The sequence below is a fragment of the Zophobas morio genome, unplaced genomic scaffold, assembly GCF_036711695.1.
Source record: "Zophobas morio isolate AGI-343-1 ecotype UQ-CSIRO unplaced genomic scaffold, CSIRO_AGI_Zmor_V1 ptg000021l, whole genome shotgun sequence".
Classification (NCBI taxonomy): Eukaryota; Metazoa; Arthropoda; class Insecta; order Coleoptera; family Tenebrionidae; genus Zophobas; species Zophobas morio.
In genome coordinates, this window is record NW_026972126.1 from 20,598,790 (window position 1) to 20,616,081 (window position 17,292).

Consider the following 17,292-nt stretch of genomic DNA (forward strand, 5'->3'; position numbering starts at 1 on the left):
TCCGAAGGTTCTAGAAAACGTAGAATTTTTGAGAATCAAATCATTCTAGAATTTTACAGCTTTTAAAGATTTTTAATGTCATAGAAAGTTGGGAAATTTTATAAACTGTGTAAACCTTAATGATCCTAAATATTTAGAACTTTAAACAGTTGTAAAAAAATGTTAAGATTTAGAAAATTTCATGATTTTTTTGCAGTAACGGACGTTCAGAAAATTTTAATTTTAGAATGGTTGTAAAGGTTCTGGAGACTTGAAAATGTGTAATTTTAGAGATTTTAATTTTTCTAGATTTTTATAGTTTTTAAATGTTTTACTTGTCATAAATTTTTAGAACTTTGAAAATTTTGTAGATTATGTAAATTGTAAAGCCATAAATATTCTATAAAATGTAGATATGGTAGGGAATTCAGAACTTTAAAGAAGTGTAATTTTTTTTTAAAGAGATTGGAAATTTAATGAATTTTGAATATTTTTGCAATATCGATAGTTTAGAAAACTTATGAATTTAAAATTGTTGTGAATCATTCCAGAATTTTACAGCTTTTAAAGATTTCACAGATTTTAAGAATCCAAAATTTCATGAATTTTGGACATTTTTGCAATATCGGACGTTTAGAACATTTCTAATTTTAGAAAGAAAGTTATAATAGTTTTGAAGATTTCATAAAATGTTTAGTTTTAGGGATTCTAAATATTCTAGAATTTTCCAGCTGCAATAGATTTTAAGAATTTTGAAAATTTTATGAATTGTGTAAATTCTGAAGCCCTAAATGTTAGGAAATTCAGAACTTTAAACAGCTGCAGAATTTTTCAAGATTTTGGAAATTTGTTAATTTTGGACATTTTTACAATGTCGATCGTTTAGAAAACCTCCGAGTTAAGAGTTGGTGTGATGGTTTTGGAAATTCCAAAAAATTTAGAATTTTTAAGAATCAAAACATTCTAGAATTTTACAGTTTTTTAAAAATTTTCGATGTCATAGATTTTAGTAATTTGGAAAATGTTATATTTCATAAATTTTGGACATTTTTATAATATCGGACGTTAAGAACATTTCTAATTTTAAATTAGTTGTGATGGTTCTCAAGATTTTAGAAAATGTTTAGTTTTAGAGATTCTAATTATTCTAGAATTTTACAGCTTTTTAAGATTTGTGTTGTGAAGGTTCCGAAGATTCTAGAAAACGTAGAATTTTTCAAAATCAAATCATTCTAGAATTTTAAAGCTTTTAATGATTTTCCATCTCACAGATTTTAGGAATTTTATGGACTGTAAATTTTAAAGATCCGAAATTTTATGAATTTTGGACATTTTTGCAATGTCAGATATTTGAAACATTTCTAAATTTAGATTAGTTGTAAAGGCTCTGGAGATTTTAGAAAATGTGTAATTTCGGAGATTCTAACTATTCTTTACATGTCATAGATTTTTAAAATTTTGGAAATTTTATGAATTCTTTAAATTGTAAAGCCACAAATATTCTATAAATTGTAAAGATCTTAGGGAGTTCAGAACTTTAAACAGCTATAAATTTTTTAAAAGTGTTGGAAATTTCATGAATTTTAAACATTTTTGGATTATCGATTGTTTAGAAAATCTGTAAATTTAAAGTGCTTGTGAGGGTTCCGAGATTCTAGAAAACGTAGTATTTTTAAGAAGCAAATCATTCTAGAATTTTACAGCTTTTAAAGGTTTTCCATCACATAGATTTTAAACATTTGGGAAATTTTATAGACTGTAAAAATTTTAAAAATCCGAAATTTCATGAATTTTTGACATTTTTGCAATGTCGGATGTTTGAAACATTTCTAATTTTATATTAGTTGGAAAGGTTCTAGAGATTTTAGAAAATGTTTATTTTCGGAGATTCTACATATCCTAGAATTTTACAGCTTTTAAAGATTTACATGTCATAGATTTTAAAAATTTTGGAAATTTTATTAATTGTGTAAATTGCAAAGCCATAAATATTTTAGCAATTCACCACTTTAAACAGCTGTCAATTTTTTTAAAGGTTTTGGAAATTTTAGACATTTTTGCAATAACGAACATTTAGGAAACCTATAAAATCTAGAGTTATTGTAAAGGGTCTGGAAATTCTAAAAACTGTAGAATTTTTAAGAATTAATTCGTGTTAGAATTTTACAGCTCTTAGAAATTTTCTGTGTCATAGACTTTAGAAATTGGAGAAAGATTATGTAAATTTTAAAGATTCGAATTTCAAGAATTTTGGACATTTTTGCAATATCGCACGTTTGAAAGATTTCTTTAATTTCAGAGATTCTAATTATCCTAGAATTTTAAAGCTTTTCAGGATTTTACATGTCATACATTTTAAGTTTTGTGTAAATTGTAACGCCATAAATATCTAAAAATTTTAAAGATTTTTTGGGAATTAGGAACTTTAAACAGCTATACATTTTTTTAAAGTTTTGGAAATTTTATGAATTTTAGTCATTTTTGCATTGTCGATCGTTTAGAAAATTTTTAAATTTAGAGTGCTCGTGAAGATTCTGGAGTTTCTAGAATACGTAGAATTTATAAGAATCAAACCATTCTAGAATCTTACAGCTTTTAAAGTTTTCTATCTCATAGATTTTAAAAATTTGAGAAATTTTATAGATTGTGTGAATTTTAAAGATCTGAAATTTCATGAATTTTGGAACATTTCTGCAATGTCGGATGTTTAAAACATTTCTAATTTTAGATTAGTTCTAAAGGTTCTGGAGATTTTATAAAATGTTTAATTTCAGAGATTCTAATTATCCTAGAATTTTACAGCTTTTCAAGATTTTACATGTCATACATTTTAAATTTTTTGGAAATTTTATGAATTGTCTAAATTGTAACGCCATAAATATCTAAACATTTTAAAGATTTTTTGGGAATTTGGAACTTTAAACAGCTATACATTTTTTTAAAGTTTTGGAAATTTTATGAATTTTAGACATTTTTGCATTATCGATCGTTTAGAAAAATTTTAAATTTAGAGCGCTCGTGAAGGTTCTGGAGTTTCTAGAAGACGTAGAATTTTTAAGAATCAAACCATTCTAGAATCTTACAGCTTTTACAGATTTTGCATCTCATAGATTTTAAAAATTTGGGAAATTTTATAGATTGCGTAAATTTTAAAGATCTGAAATTTCATGAATTTTAGAACATTTTTGCAATGTCGGATGTTTAAAACATTTGTAACTTTAGATTAGTTCTAAAGGTTCTGGAGATTTTATAAAATGTTTAATTTCAGAGATTCTAATTAGCCTAGAATTTTACAGCTTTCCAAGATTTTACATGTCATACATTTAAAATTTTTTGGAAATTTTATGAATTGTATAAATTGTAACGCCATAAATATCTAAAAATTTTAAAGATTTGAATTTGGAACTTTATACAGCTATACATTTTTTTAAAGTTTTGGAAATTTTATGAATTTCAGACATTTTTGCATTATCAATCGTTTAGAAAATCTTTAAATTTAGAGTGCTCGTGAAAGTTCTGGAGTTTGTAGAAGACGTAGAATTTTTAAGAATCAAACCATTCTAGAATCTTACAGCTTTTAAAGATTTTCCATCTCATAGATTTTAAAAATTTGGGAAATTTTATAGATTGTGTAAATTTTAAAGATCTGAAATTTCATGAATTTTAGAACATTTTTGCAATGTCGGATGTTTAAAACATTTGTAACTTTAGATTAGTTCTAAAGGTTCTGGAGATTTTATAAAATGTTTAATTTCAGAGATTCTAATTATCCTAGAATTTTACAGCGTTCCAAGATTTTACAAGTCATACATTTTAAATTTTTTGGAAATTTTATGAATTGTGTAAATTGTAACGCCATAAATATCTAAAAATTTTAAAGATTTTTTGGGAATTTGAAACTTTAAACAGCTATACATTTTTTTAAAGTTTTGGAAATTTTATGAATTTTAGACATTTTTACATTTTCGATCGTTTAGAAAAGTTTTAAATTTAGAGTGCTCGTGAAGGTTCTGGAGTTTCTAGAAGACGTAGAATTTTTAAGAATCAAACCATTCTAGAATCTTACAGCTTTTAGAACATTTCTAATTTAGACTAGTTGTAAACGTTCTGGAGACTTGAAAAAATGTTTAATTCTAGAGATTCTGATTATTCTGGAGTTTTACAGCTTTTAAATATTTTACTTGTAATACATTTTTAGAACTTTGAAAATTTTGGAGATTGTGTAAATTGTAAAGCCCTAAATATTCTATAAAATGTAGATATGGTAGGGAATTTAGAACTTTAAACAAGTGCAATTTTTTTTTAAAGAGATTGGAAATTTAATGAATTTTGAATATTTTTGCAATATCGATGGTTTAGAAAACTTATGAATTTAAAATTGTTGTGAATCATTCCAGAATTTTACAGCTTTTAAAGTTTTCATAGATTTTTAAAAATCCAAAATTTCGTGAATTTTGGAAATGTTTGCAATATCGGACGTTTAGAACATTTCTAATTTTAGATTAATTGTAATAGTTCTGAAGATTTTAGAAAATGTTTAATTTTAGGGGTTCTAAATATTCTAGAATTTTACAGCTGCAAGAGAGTTTAAGAATTTTGAAAATTGTATGAATTGTGTCAATTCTGAAGTCATAAATGTGTTATATGTTAGGGAATTCACAATTTTAAACAGCTGTACATTTTTTACAGGTTTTGGAAATTTCATGAATTTTAGACATGTTTGGGATATCGATCGTTTAGAAAATTTATAAATTTAGAGTGCTCTTGAAAGTACTGTAGATTCTGAAAAACGTAGAATTTTTAAGAATCAACTCATTCTAGAATTTTACAGCTTTCAAAGATTTTCCATGTCGTACATTTTAGAAATTTGGGAAATTTTATAGATCGTGTAAATTTTAAACATCCGAAATTTCATGAATTTTGGACATTTTTACAATGTCGGACATTTAGAACATTTTTAATTTTAGAATAATTGTAAAGGTTCAGGAAATTTTAGAAAATGTTTAATTTCAAAGATTCTAATTATCCTAGAATTTTACAGCTTTTAAAGATTTACATGTCACAGATTTTAAAAATTTTGGAATTTCCATGAATTGTGTAAATTGCAAAGCGATAAATATTCTATAAACTGTAAAGATTTTAGCAAACCCACTACTTTAAACAGATGCAATTTTTTTAAAGGTTTTGGAAATTTCATAAATTTTAAACATTTTTGCAATATTGATCGTTTAGGAAACCTGTAAAATCTAGAATTGTTGTGAAGGGTCTGGAAATTCTAAAAACTGTAGAATTTTTAAGAAGCAAATCATGCTAGAATTTTACAGCTCTTAGAGATTTTCTGTGTTATAGATTTTAGAAATTTGAGAAATTTTATAGATTGTGTAAATTTTAAAGACCCGAATTTCAAGAATTTTGGACATTTTTCCAATATGGCACGTTTGAAACATTTCTAATTTTGTATTAGTTGTCAAGGTTTTCGGGATTTTAGAAAATGTTTAATTTCGGGGATTCTAATTATCCTAGAATTTTACAGATTTTAAAGATTTTGCATGTCATAAATTTTAAAATGTTTATAAATTCTCCAGTCTGAATATGTAAATTGTAAAGCCATAAATATTGTATAAAGTGTAACTATGCCAAAGAATTCAAAACAGCTGTAAGAATTTTTCAAATTTTGGAAATTTCACGAATTTTTGGGCATTTTTGCAATATCGATCGTTTAGAAAACCTAGAAATTTAGAATTGTTGTGGAGGTTCTGGAAATTTTTTAAAATGTAGAATTTTTAAGAACAAAATTGTTCTAGAATTTTACAGCTTTTAAAGATTTTCCGTCATATAAATATATAGAATGTGTAAATTTTAAAGATTCGAAATTTTATGAATTGCAGAAAATTTTGCACTATCGGGCGTTTGCAACATTTCCAATTTTAGATTAATTATTGTAATAGTTCTGGAGAGTTCAGAAAATGTTAAATTTTAGAGATTCTAATTATTCTAGAATTTTACAGCTTTTAAAGATTTTGCATTTTATAGATTTTAAGAATTATACCAATTTTATGAATTGTGTAAATTGTAGAGCCATAAATATTCGATAAAACTGTAAAGATTTTAGGGAATTCAGAACTTTAAACAGCTGTAAAATATTTCTTGGTACGAAAATTTTGTGAATTTTGCAAAATCGATGGTTTAGAAAATCTATAAATTTAGATTTGTCATCATTGTCATGTGATCAAATCATTCTAGAATTTTACATTTTTCAAACATTTTCTCTGTCACAGGTTTTATAAATTTTAAATAGTCTATAAATTCTAGGAGTTTTAGAAATCACAGAATATTTTATGAATTTTTGGACAGTTCTGAAATACTGGACGTTTAAAAAATGTGTAATTTTAGAGTAGTCGTAAGGATTTTTGAAATTTTAGAAAAGGTTGAATTTTAGAGATTCCAGTCTTTCTATAATTTTACAGCTTTTTAAGATTTTATGTGTCATAGTTTTTAAAAATTTGGGAATTTTTATAAGTAGTGTAAATTTTAAAGATTCTAATTATTCTATAAGTTGTTGAGATTTTAAAAAATTCAGATTTTTAAACCAATTTAAAACTTATTTAGTTTGAGAAAATGATTTTCCATTTCATGGATTTTAGAAATTTGAGAAATTTCAATTGTAGAAATTATAAAGATCCAAAAATTGTATGATTTGTAAAGATTTTAGCGAATTCAGCACTTAAAACATCGGCAACAAAATTTACGATTTAGGAAATTTAATGAATTTTAGACATTTTTGCAACATATGACGTATAGAAAATCTATAATTTTAGAGATAGATGTTATAGATCTAAAAAGTTCGGAAAATTTTACAGAATTTGTAAATATTAAACAGCATAAATAGGCTAACAATCGTAGAAATTTTAGGCAATTCAGATTTATAAACACCTTAGTATAGTTATTTTTAAAATTAGAAAATTTTGGTTATTTTTACAATATAATTCGGAGTAGTAGTAAAAGCTCTTGAGATTTTAGAATTTTTTAAATTTTATAGATTGTGTAAATTTTAAAGACTAAATATTTTGTAGATTGTAAAGATTCTAGCGAATTCTGAATTCAGACGTTTAGACATTTAAAAAATCATGCGTCCTTAGAATCTACTGGATTGCGGAGATTTAAGAAAATTTAAACCTTCCAACATGTTACAAATTCTAGAATACAAAATTTTCAAAACTTAAAAAGTTAGAGATTATTAAAGATCCTAGAAATTTTTAACGTATAGGAGAGTCTAGGGGCTGTAGATTTGATAGATTACAAAACTTTAGAAATTTAAGACAAACAGATTCGAAAATTTTAAATACTTTGGAAAATCTACAGATTCTAGATGGAATTTTATATATTTTGGAGATTTTAGAGAACCTAGAGATCTTTGGGTATGCAAAGATTTAAAGCTTTCAGAAAATGTTTCTAGGAATTCCAGAGTCTGTCAGAATTTGCAAGTTTGAGAGATCTCAGTTATTTAAGCAGTTTTTGCATTTAAGAATTCCAGAAATTTGAGATATTTGACATTAATCTGAAAATTATTGAACCTATAAAAATATTAGGTTTTTGGATGATTTAAAAATTTTTGAATTAAATAATATGCATTTGAAAGATGTAAAAATTTTATAAATTATAATTCAAATATATGTATTTGATAGTTTTACAGATTTTGGAGATCTTAGCGATCTTAGAGATTTTTCGGATTGTACGAATTTTTGAAATTCCAGGAAATTCAAAGATTATAAAAATGAATTTTCGAAATTTTTGAATTTTCAGAAACTTTAAATTCACAGATTCAGTATACCTATAAATTATTTAAAACCTGTCTACATTCTAAACATTTTGGACCTTCAGACAGTAATTCTATGAAATTCAGCCTTCTGGAAATAACAGAGAAGTTTATGTTCCTAGAGCCTAAACTTTTAAAAGATTTGTAAATTTCAAAGATGGTGTAAGCTCTATAAATTAAAGAGATGGTGAACTATCCTAACAATAATACTAATAACAAATTTTATCATCATCAATCAATATTTTTCTGTTGATTTCCATAATTCATTTTATTGATATCTCTAGAAATCGCTCGGAACTAATAATTTTACATTAATCTGAAATTCGAAAAATATATAACGTAATTTAATAACTTGCTAGAGCGCAGGAAATTTTCAAGTCAATTTTTAAGTACTACAATATTTAGTCGAGACAGTTTTTAAACTACTAGTTTACACAAACTTTTAAAATTGATTCCTTGACCTCAACATTATTCCATATATTTTGTATTTTTTTTTTAAGAAAACAAATTTATCGCATATTTCCCAGCGCACCTACGTTCGTAATCTAACTTCGCCTAATTCAACGCAAACTATTTATAAGCAAACACACGATATATTCCCGATTAAAACTTTTCTCATTTCGACACATTACAAAATCCATGCATCAACATCGCCCCGATACCAACCATCAAACACAATCTTTCCTTCTCCCAATTAACAATCCAAATTAATTACTTTCGCAAAATGAAACCTGCCAGCAACAAGTCCGTAATTTCGCATTAAATTCGCACGCAATTATGTCTTAGTCGGCCGTCCCGCGAAAAACCGTTTACAAACCGACACCGTTTTTCTTAAAAACAGACACTCCCCAAATAAGATTAGCCGAAATACGCGCCCAAAGAACGCCTATTCACTCGAGGGTTCCGATCAAACCGTCGAAAAATCCGGATAAGGCGCCATTAAAAGTATGTTTGTGTAGAATTACTCAGTTCCCGGGAGCAGCCACGAACAAAACAAAAAACGAATAGCGAATATAAATATTATGTTTATTTAACTCGACAAAATGTAGCGTAGCGCGGGCATAAATTTCAACTAGAAAAGGCACTAAAGCGAAACTTAAATAAATAAAACAAAACCCGAAATAATCCGCTTGGGGCTTTGTGAAGGACTAGACACGTTCTAGCGGTAAAGCGTTTGTTGTACGAATTAAAAGGCAAAACGATTCCTGGACTCACCAACCCGGAAAGAAAACCGCAATTTCCTAGCGGGAAATTAAAATTCAATGGCTACAATAAACCAATATTTTCGTACCTGGAGTTCGCGATTTCAATCAGCAAGCCGAAAATTGAGCGAAGTCGGTGTGCGTTATTTTTATTTTTGAATATCGGGAATGCGTATTCTCGAATGTTTGTAGAAAAAATTTTAAAATTAAAATATGCACTTGGTCCTTGTGTTTTTGTACGGATGGCGATGCCGTCTCAAATGGAAATTTTGAATTAATTATGAATCGTCTTCAAGTTTAATCAAAGATGTTTCAGCTCGATATTGAATGCAAGCGACTGAATGAATTTTTTTTTTTTGATAAAAAATCACATAAAAATGAGCATTATAGTGTCTAAAAGGGTCATAAAAGACAAATAAAATGTGAAACGTGTATCTTTATAAATAAACGTTACAAAGTAATGTTAATCTTAACTGTAAATTTTTTACTGCAAGGAATAAAAAATGTTTTATTAAGAAGATCTCCGGGTGGTTCTTACAATAAAAGTAAAATATGACTGGAGCGCTTCATGTTTTATTTTTCGTAGCTGCACAGACTGTTACTGTACAGTTTAGTAAAATTAAATTGACTGAAATAATTTATTTGAATTGTTTCTGAGTAAGTGGCTTAAATGTGACCAAATGGTTTATGTTTGTTTACGAGTTGTAACAAGAGTAAGCTTTTATTTTTTGCAATTATTGTAATTCCCTGAAACAGCAATCAGTACAAACAATTTTGATAAAATGCGTAATCTAAGCGCACGTTAATGCAATAAATGTAAATTACCATATATCGGAATTCAGACTATTGTTATAAAATATAATTAACAAATATTCTACTATTTTCGGATATTTGATAACAAAATTGCTTTGTCATAATTGCTAAATTTAAAAAGTAAATCATTCATATTTCAAACATGACCTTTCCCACTCCGGAATTTAATTAATAATTTTTTTATGTAGACCCCAATTACACGTGTTATTTTTTTTAACAAATAACACGAAATTAAACTGACAAAAAAAGCGCATTTTTGAAATTTCCCCCAAATTTAACAATAGAAAAAAAATCCCACGAACAAATCAATGCAACAATTTCATTATTAAAAAACCTGTAAGTAATTTCACCATCAACAAAGAAATTATATTATGACGAGGAAAAAAATTACAAATTTCGTAAGATGGTACACGAGTCAATCTTCTCGAGAATATTAAAAAAATTGCCTTAAACGTTTAAGAAGTGAAACATCACTTTAAGAAAAAACTAAATTCGAATTGTTTTTATACTACAAAGAAGACGCTTAAAAAGTAATCAAAAAACAACAACGAACAAAAAATACAATAACCCGGCGCATCCGCCTTAAAAAAATCTAAAGCTATCACACGAAAATAAAACAACGAGAATTCCAATGAGTCAATCGCGTTCAAGCGTCGGTCTTTTCATCAAAAAGCTTTTTCATGGATTGCTAGAAATCCATCAGCGATTAGAAATATGGGACAAACGGTTATATTTTGATTAAAAATTTACCATGTTTATGATAACTGTAAAACGTTTGCAGGATTTTTTTGTAGTTTCAGAGTTAAATTACAAATTTGTGGCATGTTCCAAAGTATAAATTCTTCTTCTTCTGGGAACACGTGAATTTTTAAATGTCTAAACGTCTGAATTCCAAATTCGGTAGAATTTTTACAATTCATAAAATATTAATTAGTCTTTAAAATTTACACAGTCTATAAAGTTTCCAAATTTTTAAAATATATGATGTGTAAAATCTTCAAAACTGTAAAATTATAAAAAAAATTGGTATATTGCAAAAAATCTAAAATTTCCTAATTTTAAAAATGCCTAAGCTGTTTACAGTTCTAAAATTTTCTACAATTTTTATTCCATTTAGGCTCTAAAAATTTACACAATCGATAAAATTTCTAATTTTTTTAAATCCATGACATCTCCAAAATTATAGATTTTCTGTACGTCAGAAATGTCCAAATTTCATTAAATTTCCTAAATATTAAAATTTCTACACTTTATAGAATTTTCAAGATCTTCATTATTTAGGTACGCAATCTATTAATAAAAAAAAAATTGAAAACTGTAAAATTCTATAATGTTCAACATTTCCTAAAATCTCCAGAACCTTTAAAGCTCCTCGAAAATTAAAGGTCTGTTATTTCAAGAATGTCCAAAATTCATGACCATAAAATTTCCTCAATTGTAAAAAGTTGAAAAATTGCTTCAAAATCTAAATTCTCTAAGATCTCAACAATTTATGGAAAGTCTTAGAGTCTTAAAAATTTTAAAAACCTATAAAATTTCCCAAATTTTTAAAATCTATGACACGTAAATCTTAAAAATCTGTAAAATTCTACACTGACTAGAATCTCTAGACTTCAACATTTCCTAAATCTTAAGAATTTTACAATTGTTTCAAATTCTCAATTCTCTAAAATTTCTACACTTTCTAGAATTTTTAGAATCTTTATTATCTGCACAATCTATAAAACTTCCCAAATTTCTAAATACTATGAAATGGAAAATCTTTAAAAACTGTAAAATTCTAGAAGGATTAGATTCTTAATTATTTAACATTTCCTAAAATCTGCACAAACTTTAAAGTTACTCGAACATTAAAGAGGTTGATTTTCCAAGAATTTCGAAAATTTATAATTATAAAATGTTTTCAATAAAATTCTGAATTCTCTAAAACCTCTACAGTTTATGGAAAATTTAGGGTCTGAAAAGTTTACAAAATCCATAAAATTTCCCAAATTTTTCCTAAAAATCTGTAAAATTCTAGAATGAATAGAATCTCTAAAATTTAACATTTTCTAAAGTCTCCAGAACTTTTACAACTACCTACTCTGAAATTATAATTTTTCTAACCGTCAGATCTTGCAAGATGTCCAAAATTCATGCATTTCCTAAATCTTAACATTTTTACATTTGTTTCAAGTTCTAAATTCTCTAAAATTTCTATACTTTCTAGAAAATTTACAAATTTCTAAACACTATGAAATGGAAAATCTTTAAAAACTGTAAAATTCTAGAAGGATTAGATCTTTATTATTCAACATCTCCTAAAATTTGCATAACCTTTAAAGCTACCCGAAAATTAAAAGTCTGATATTCCGAGAATTCCCAAAATTCATGACTACAAAATTTTCTCAAACTTAAAAAATTGTAAAATTGGTTAAAATTCTGAATTCTAAATCTCAACAATTTGTGATGTATTGAGGGTCTTAAAAATTTACAAATTCCTAAAATTTCTCAAGTTTTTAAAATCTATGACAAGTGAATCTTAAAAATCTGTAAAATTCGAGAACGAGTTGAATCTCAAAATGCAACATTTTCTAAAGTCTCCAGAACTTTTATAATTACTCTGAAATTATAATTTTTTTAAACGTCGGATATTGAAAAAATGTCCAAAATTCATACATTTCCTAAATCTTAACATTTTTACATTTGTTTCAAGTTCTAAATTCTCTAAAATTTCTATACTTTCTAGAAAACTTCAAAATTTCTAAACACTATGAAATGGAAAATATTTAAAAACTGTAAAATTCTAGAAGGATTAGATCTTTATTATTCAACATTTCCTAAAATTTGCATAACCTTTAAAGCTACCCGAAAAATAAAAGTTTGATTTTCCAAGAATTCCCAAAATTCATGACTATAAAATTTTTTCAAACTTACAATTTTAATTGGTTAAAATTCTGAATTCTAAATCTCAACAATTTGTGGTGTATTGAGAGTCTTAAAAATTTACAAATTCCTAAAATTTCTCAAGTTTTTAAAATCTATGACACGTGAATCTTAAAAACCTGTAAAATTCGAGAACGAGCAGAATCTCTAAAATTCAACAATTTCTAAAGTCTCCAGAACTTTTACAATTACTCTGAAATTATAATTTTTTTAAACGTCTGATCTTGAAAAATGTCCAAAATTCATACATTTCCTAAATCTTAACATTTTTACATTTGTTTCAAGTTCTAAATTCTCTAAAATTTCTATACTTTCTAGAAAACTTCAAAATTTCTGAACACTATGAAATGGAAAATATTTAAAAACTGTAAAATTCTAGAAGGATTAGATCTTTATTATTCAACATTTCCTAAAATTTGCATAACCTTTAAAGCTACCCGAAAATTATGTCTGATATTCCAAGAATTCCCAAAATTCATGACTATAAAATTTTCTCAAACTTAAAAACTTGTAAAATTGGTTAAAATTCTGAATTCTAAATCTCAACAATTTGTGGTGTATTGAGGGTCTTAAAAATTTACAAATTCCTAAAATTTCTCAAGTTTTTAAATGTATGACACGTGAATCTTAAAAATCTGTAAAATTCGAGAACGAGTTGAATCCCAAAATGCAACATTTTCTAAAGTCTCCAGAACTTTTACAATTACTCTGAAATTATAATTTTTTTAAACGTCTGATCTTGATAAATGTCCAAAATTCATACATTTTCTAAATCATAAAATTTTTACAGTTGTTTCAAATTCTGAATTCTCTAAAATTTCTATACTTTTTAGAAAATTTCCAAATTTCTAAACACTATGAAATGGAAAATCTTTAAAAACTGTAAAATTCTAGGATTAGATCTTTATTATTCAACATTTCCTAAAATTTGCATAACCTTTAAAGCTACCCGAAAATTAAAAGCCTGATATTCCAAGAATTCCCAAAATTGAAGACTATAAAATCTTCTTAAATTTAAAAAATTGTAAAATTGGCTAAAATTCTGAATACTAAATCTCAACAATTTGTGGTGTATTGAGGGTCTTAAAAATTTACAAATTCCTAAAATTTCTCAAGTTTTTAAAATCTATGACACGTGAATTTTAAAAATCTGTAGAATTCGAGAACGAGTAGAATCTCTAAAATTCAACATTTTTTAAAGTCTCCAGAACTTTTACAATTACTCTGAAATTATAATTTTTCTAAACGTCTGATCTTGAAAAAACGTCCAAAATTCATACATTTCCTAAATCTTATCATTTTTACATTTGTTTCAAGTTCTAAATTCTCTAAAATTTCTATACTTTCTAGAAAATTTCCAAATTTCTAAACACTATGTAATGGAAAATCTTTAAAAACTGTAAAATTCTAGAAGGATTAGATCTTTATTATTCAACATTTTCTAAAATTTGCATAACCTTTAAATCTACCCGAAAATTAAAAGTCTGATATTCCAAGAATTCCCAAAATTCATGACTATAAAATTTTCTCAAATTTAAAAAATTGTAAAATTGGTTAAAATTCTGAATTGTAAATCTCAACAATTTGTGGTGTATTGAGGATCTTAAAAATTTACAAATTCCTAAAATTTCTCAAGTTTTTAAAATCTATGACAAGTGAATCTTAAAAATCTGTAAAATTCGAGAACGAGTTGAATCTCAAAATGCAACATTTTCTAAAGTCTCCAGAACTTTTACAATTACTCTGAAATTATAATTTTTTTAAACGTCTGATCTTGAAAAAATGTCCAAAATTCATACATTTGCAAAATCTTAAGATTTTTACATTTGTTTCAAGTTCTAAATTCTCTAAAATTTCTATACTTTCTAGAAAATTTCCAAATTTCTATACACTATGAAATGGAAAATCTTTAAAAACTGTAAAATTCTGGATGGATTAGATCTTTATTATTCAACATTTCCTAAAATTTGCATAACCTTTAAAGCTACCCGAAAATTAAAAGTCTGATATTCCAAGAATTCCCAAAATTCATGACTATAGAATTTTCTCAAACTTAAAAACTTGTAAAATTGGTTAAAATTCTGAATTCTAAATCTCAACAATTTGTGGTGTATTGAGGGTCTTAAAAATTTACAAATTCCTAAAATTTCTCAAGTTTTTAAAATCTATGACACGTGAATCGTAAAAATCTGTAAAATTCGAGAACGAGTAGAATCTCTAAAATTCAACATTTTTGAAAGTCTCTAGAACTTTTACAACTACTCTGAAATTATAATTTTTCTAATGGTCTGATCTCGCAAAAACGTCCATAGTTCATACATTTTCTTTATGATAAAAGTGTATAGAATTTCTAAACCAAAAATGTCCAAAAGTCATAAAATTTCGAAAATCTTAAAAATTTTTACAACTGTTTTGAAGTCTTGCGTTGCCTAAAATCTTTACAATTCATAAAATATTTGTGGCTTTAAAATTTATACAATCTATAAAATTTCCAAAATTTTTAAAGTAAATCTCTAGAAGTAAAGAATCATACAGGAGTGTGAAAGTGTTTTAAATCCAACGAGAGTTTAATTTTTCAGAAATAATAGTGAAGGAAAAGAAGAGGACAATGCAGTTATGAGACGACTATGTAGTATTATGATTTAAAAATTTGAAATAACAGAAAGCTTCGAAAAACAAATACGGCAATATCTAAACACACAATTTGCTATTACTCTGCGTAACTTTTTTATGACGTGCGACTTAATTGAGTTCTTTTCACTGCAGTAAATGAATAGAGATAAATCGATCATATTTAGAAAAACACTGTTTAAAATTTTACATAATATATTAAAACTTACATGTATATTAATTAATTATTATAGTTTTTGTATCTCAACGCTGCACTTAATAGCATTTTTTTCCGGCGTTTAAAAATGTACTAAATGATAAATGCGACACGTATTTAGAATAAATTTCAAAAACAAATTATTACTATATTGGATTATTAAATATTGCCATAAATATAAAAGTAACACATAAAATAACGTTCCAAAAGCATCAACCTAAATTTATTTATAAGCTATAAATTTCGAAAACCGCTTCACATAAATTCCATCCCTCCCAAAATTTTCTAATAAACATCCAAAAACTAAATCGCCGCTTCCAAAAAACTACCCCCTAATTCAATTTGCGCTTCAAAGATGACGCCTCAAATCCCCATCGAAAAACACCACCAGACAAAAAATGCAATAACCCGGCGCCTCCGCCATCCGCAAAAAGTTCTCACATCAAAAGAAAACAACAAGAATTCTGATGAGTCAATCTTCGTCATCCATCGTTTTCCCCGTAAAAAACCCAATCATGCCCCATTAGAACCCACTTTGCAGGACCGACTCGAGCCTAATTTCCACGCTAATCTCCATTCATAAAAACGCACTCCGCTCTAACAACAAAAAAACCAGAGCGCCCTTACCTTGCTGGGTGTCAGGACCACGAGGATGGGACGCACGTACTACAATGAGGCAAGTGTGAAGTGATTTCAGTTTTATATGAACGTCGCGGCGCTCTGCGTCCCGCCAACCATACGCCAAACGAAAATGACGTAGGACGCTCCTCGACCAATCAATAGAAAGCAACAGATTAAAATGTTTCAAGTTCTTGTGTTTCATTATCGCACGACGCGAGTTTCGTGTTTCACGTCGAAACGAAATCACCGCTTTCTGTTAATTGGACAAAGGGATAGTTGAGTTGTGTAAACTTGACACAGGTTTGTGCAAGCTGGGCCCGGGCGCGTTATTTGAATTAGGTGATTAATTATTGAATGATGAGAATAGTTCGACGCATAGATTATTAGTGAGGGGCTCTCTTACTGGGTAATCTAATTTGCTGACAAGAGCTTCTGGGGGTGGTCTCTTCGGGGGTGAGTTTTACCGGGTCAGGTGCTAATGCAGTTAATTAGAATGTCGTGGGGGATTTTAAAAGGGGCGCTAATTCGATACGTGTAGTAAGGTGGAGTTAAAATAAAGCTTTCTTGGTTTTTGCATTTATTCGGGAGGCGATTGGATGTGACGGGCTTTCAGGGCTGATTATGGAGGCTACGGTGCTGACATATTTTATGGCTTGCGGTTAGGTTGTAACCGAATTATATTAACACTAGTGGCGCAATTCACAATCGTAAAAAAACACCAACAAGTATAACTTTATTTTCTTATTTTGCTTTGATTAAAATAAGAGCGGATTTTAAAATTTACACAATAAAGGTCTTCATTAACAATGGAAATGAACTGCATAATTTCAGTCAATGTGTTCTTTATATGCGAAATTCAAAGAAATTATACATCTATTATCTCCTTTCAACTAATTTCACAATATCTTGCTGATAACATAAAACCAAACACCCAAATGATTACGATAAATTGACAAATTAATAGTTTTCTTGTCACTTAAATCTACCTATCTCCAAGTTAAAATAAACAAGAGTGATGAAAAGAAAAATTAAAAAGTAGATAATTCTCTTATTTGATAATTATAGTTTATATAGCATTCACTATAATTAAGTAGTAAAATTTTACCAAA

General features: G+C 27.0%; 1 protein-coding gene across 1 annotated transcript in view; it reads right to left on the bottom strand.

The window, feature by feature from the left end:
- LOC135132757 (uncharacterized) overlaps positions 1–16,295 on the bottom strand; it is a 47,096-nt gene extending 30,801 nt beyond the window's left edge. The window contains exon 1 of the mRNA XM_064060953.1: positions 16,190–16,295. The gene's annotated coding sequence lies outside the window, so the exon portion shown is untranslated. The remainder of the gene's footprint in view (positions 1–16,189) is intronic.
- Between the last annotated feature and the right edge of the window lie 997 nt (positions 16,296–17,292).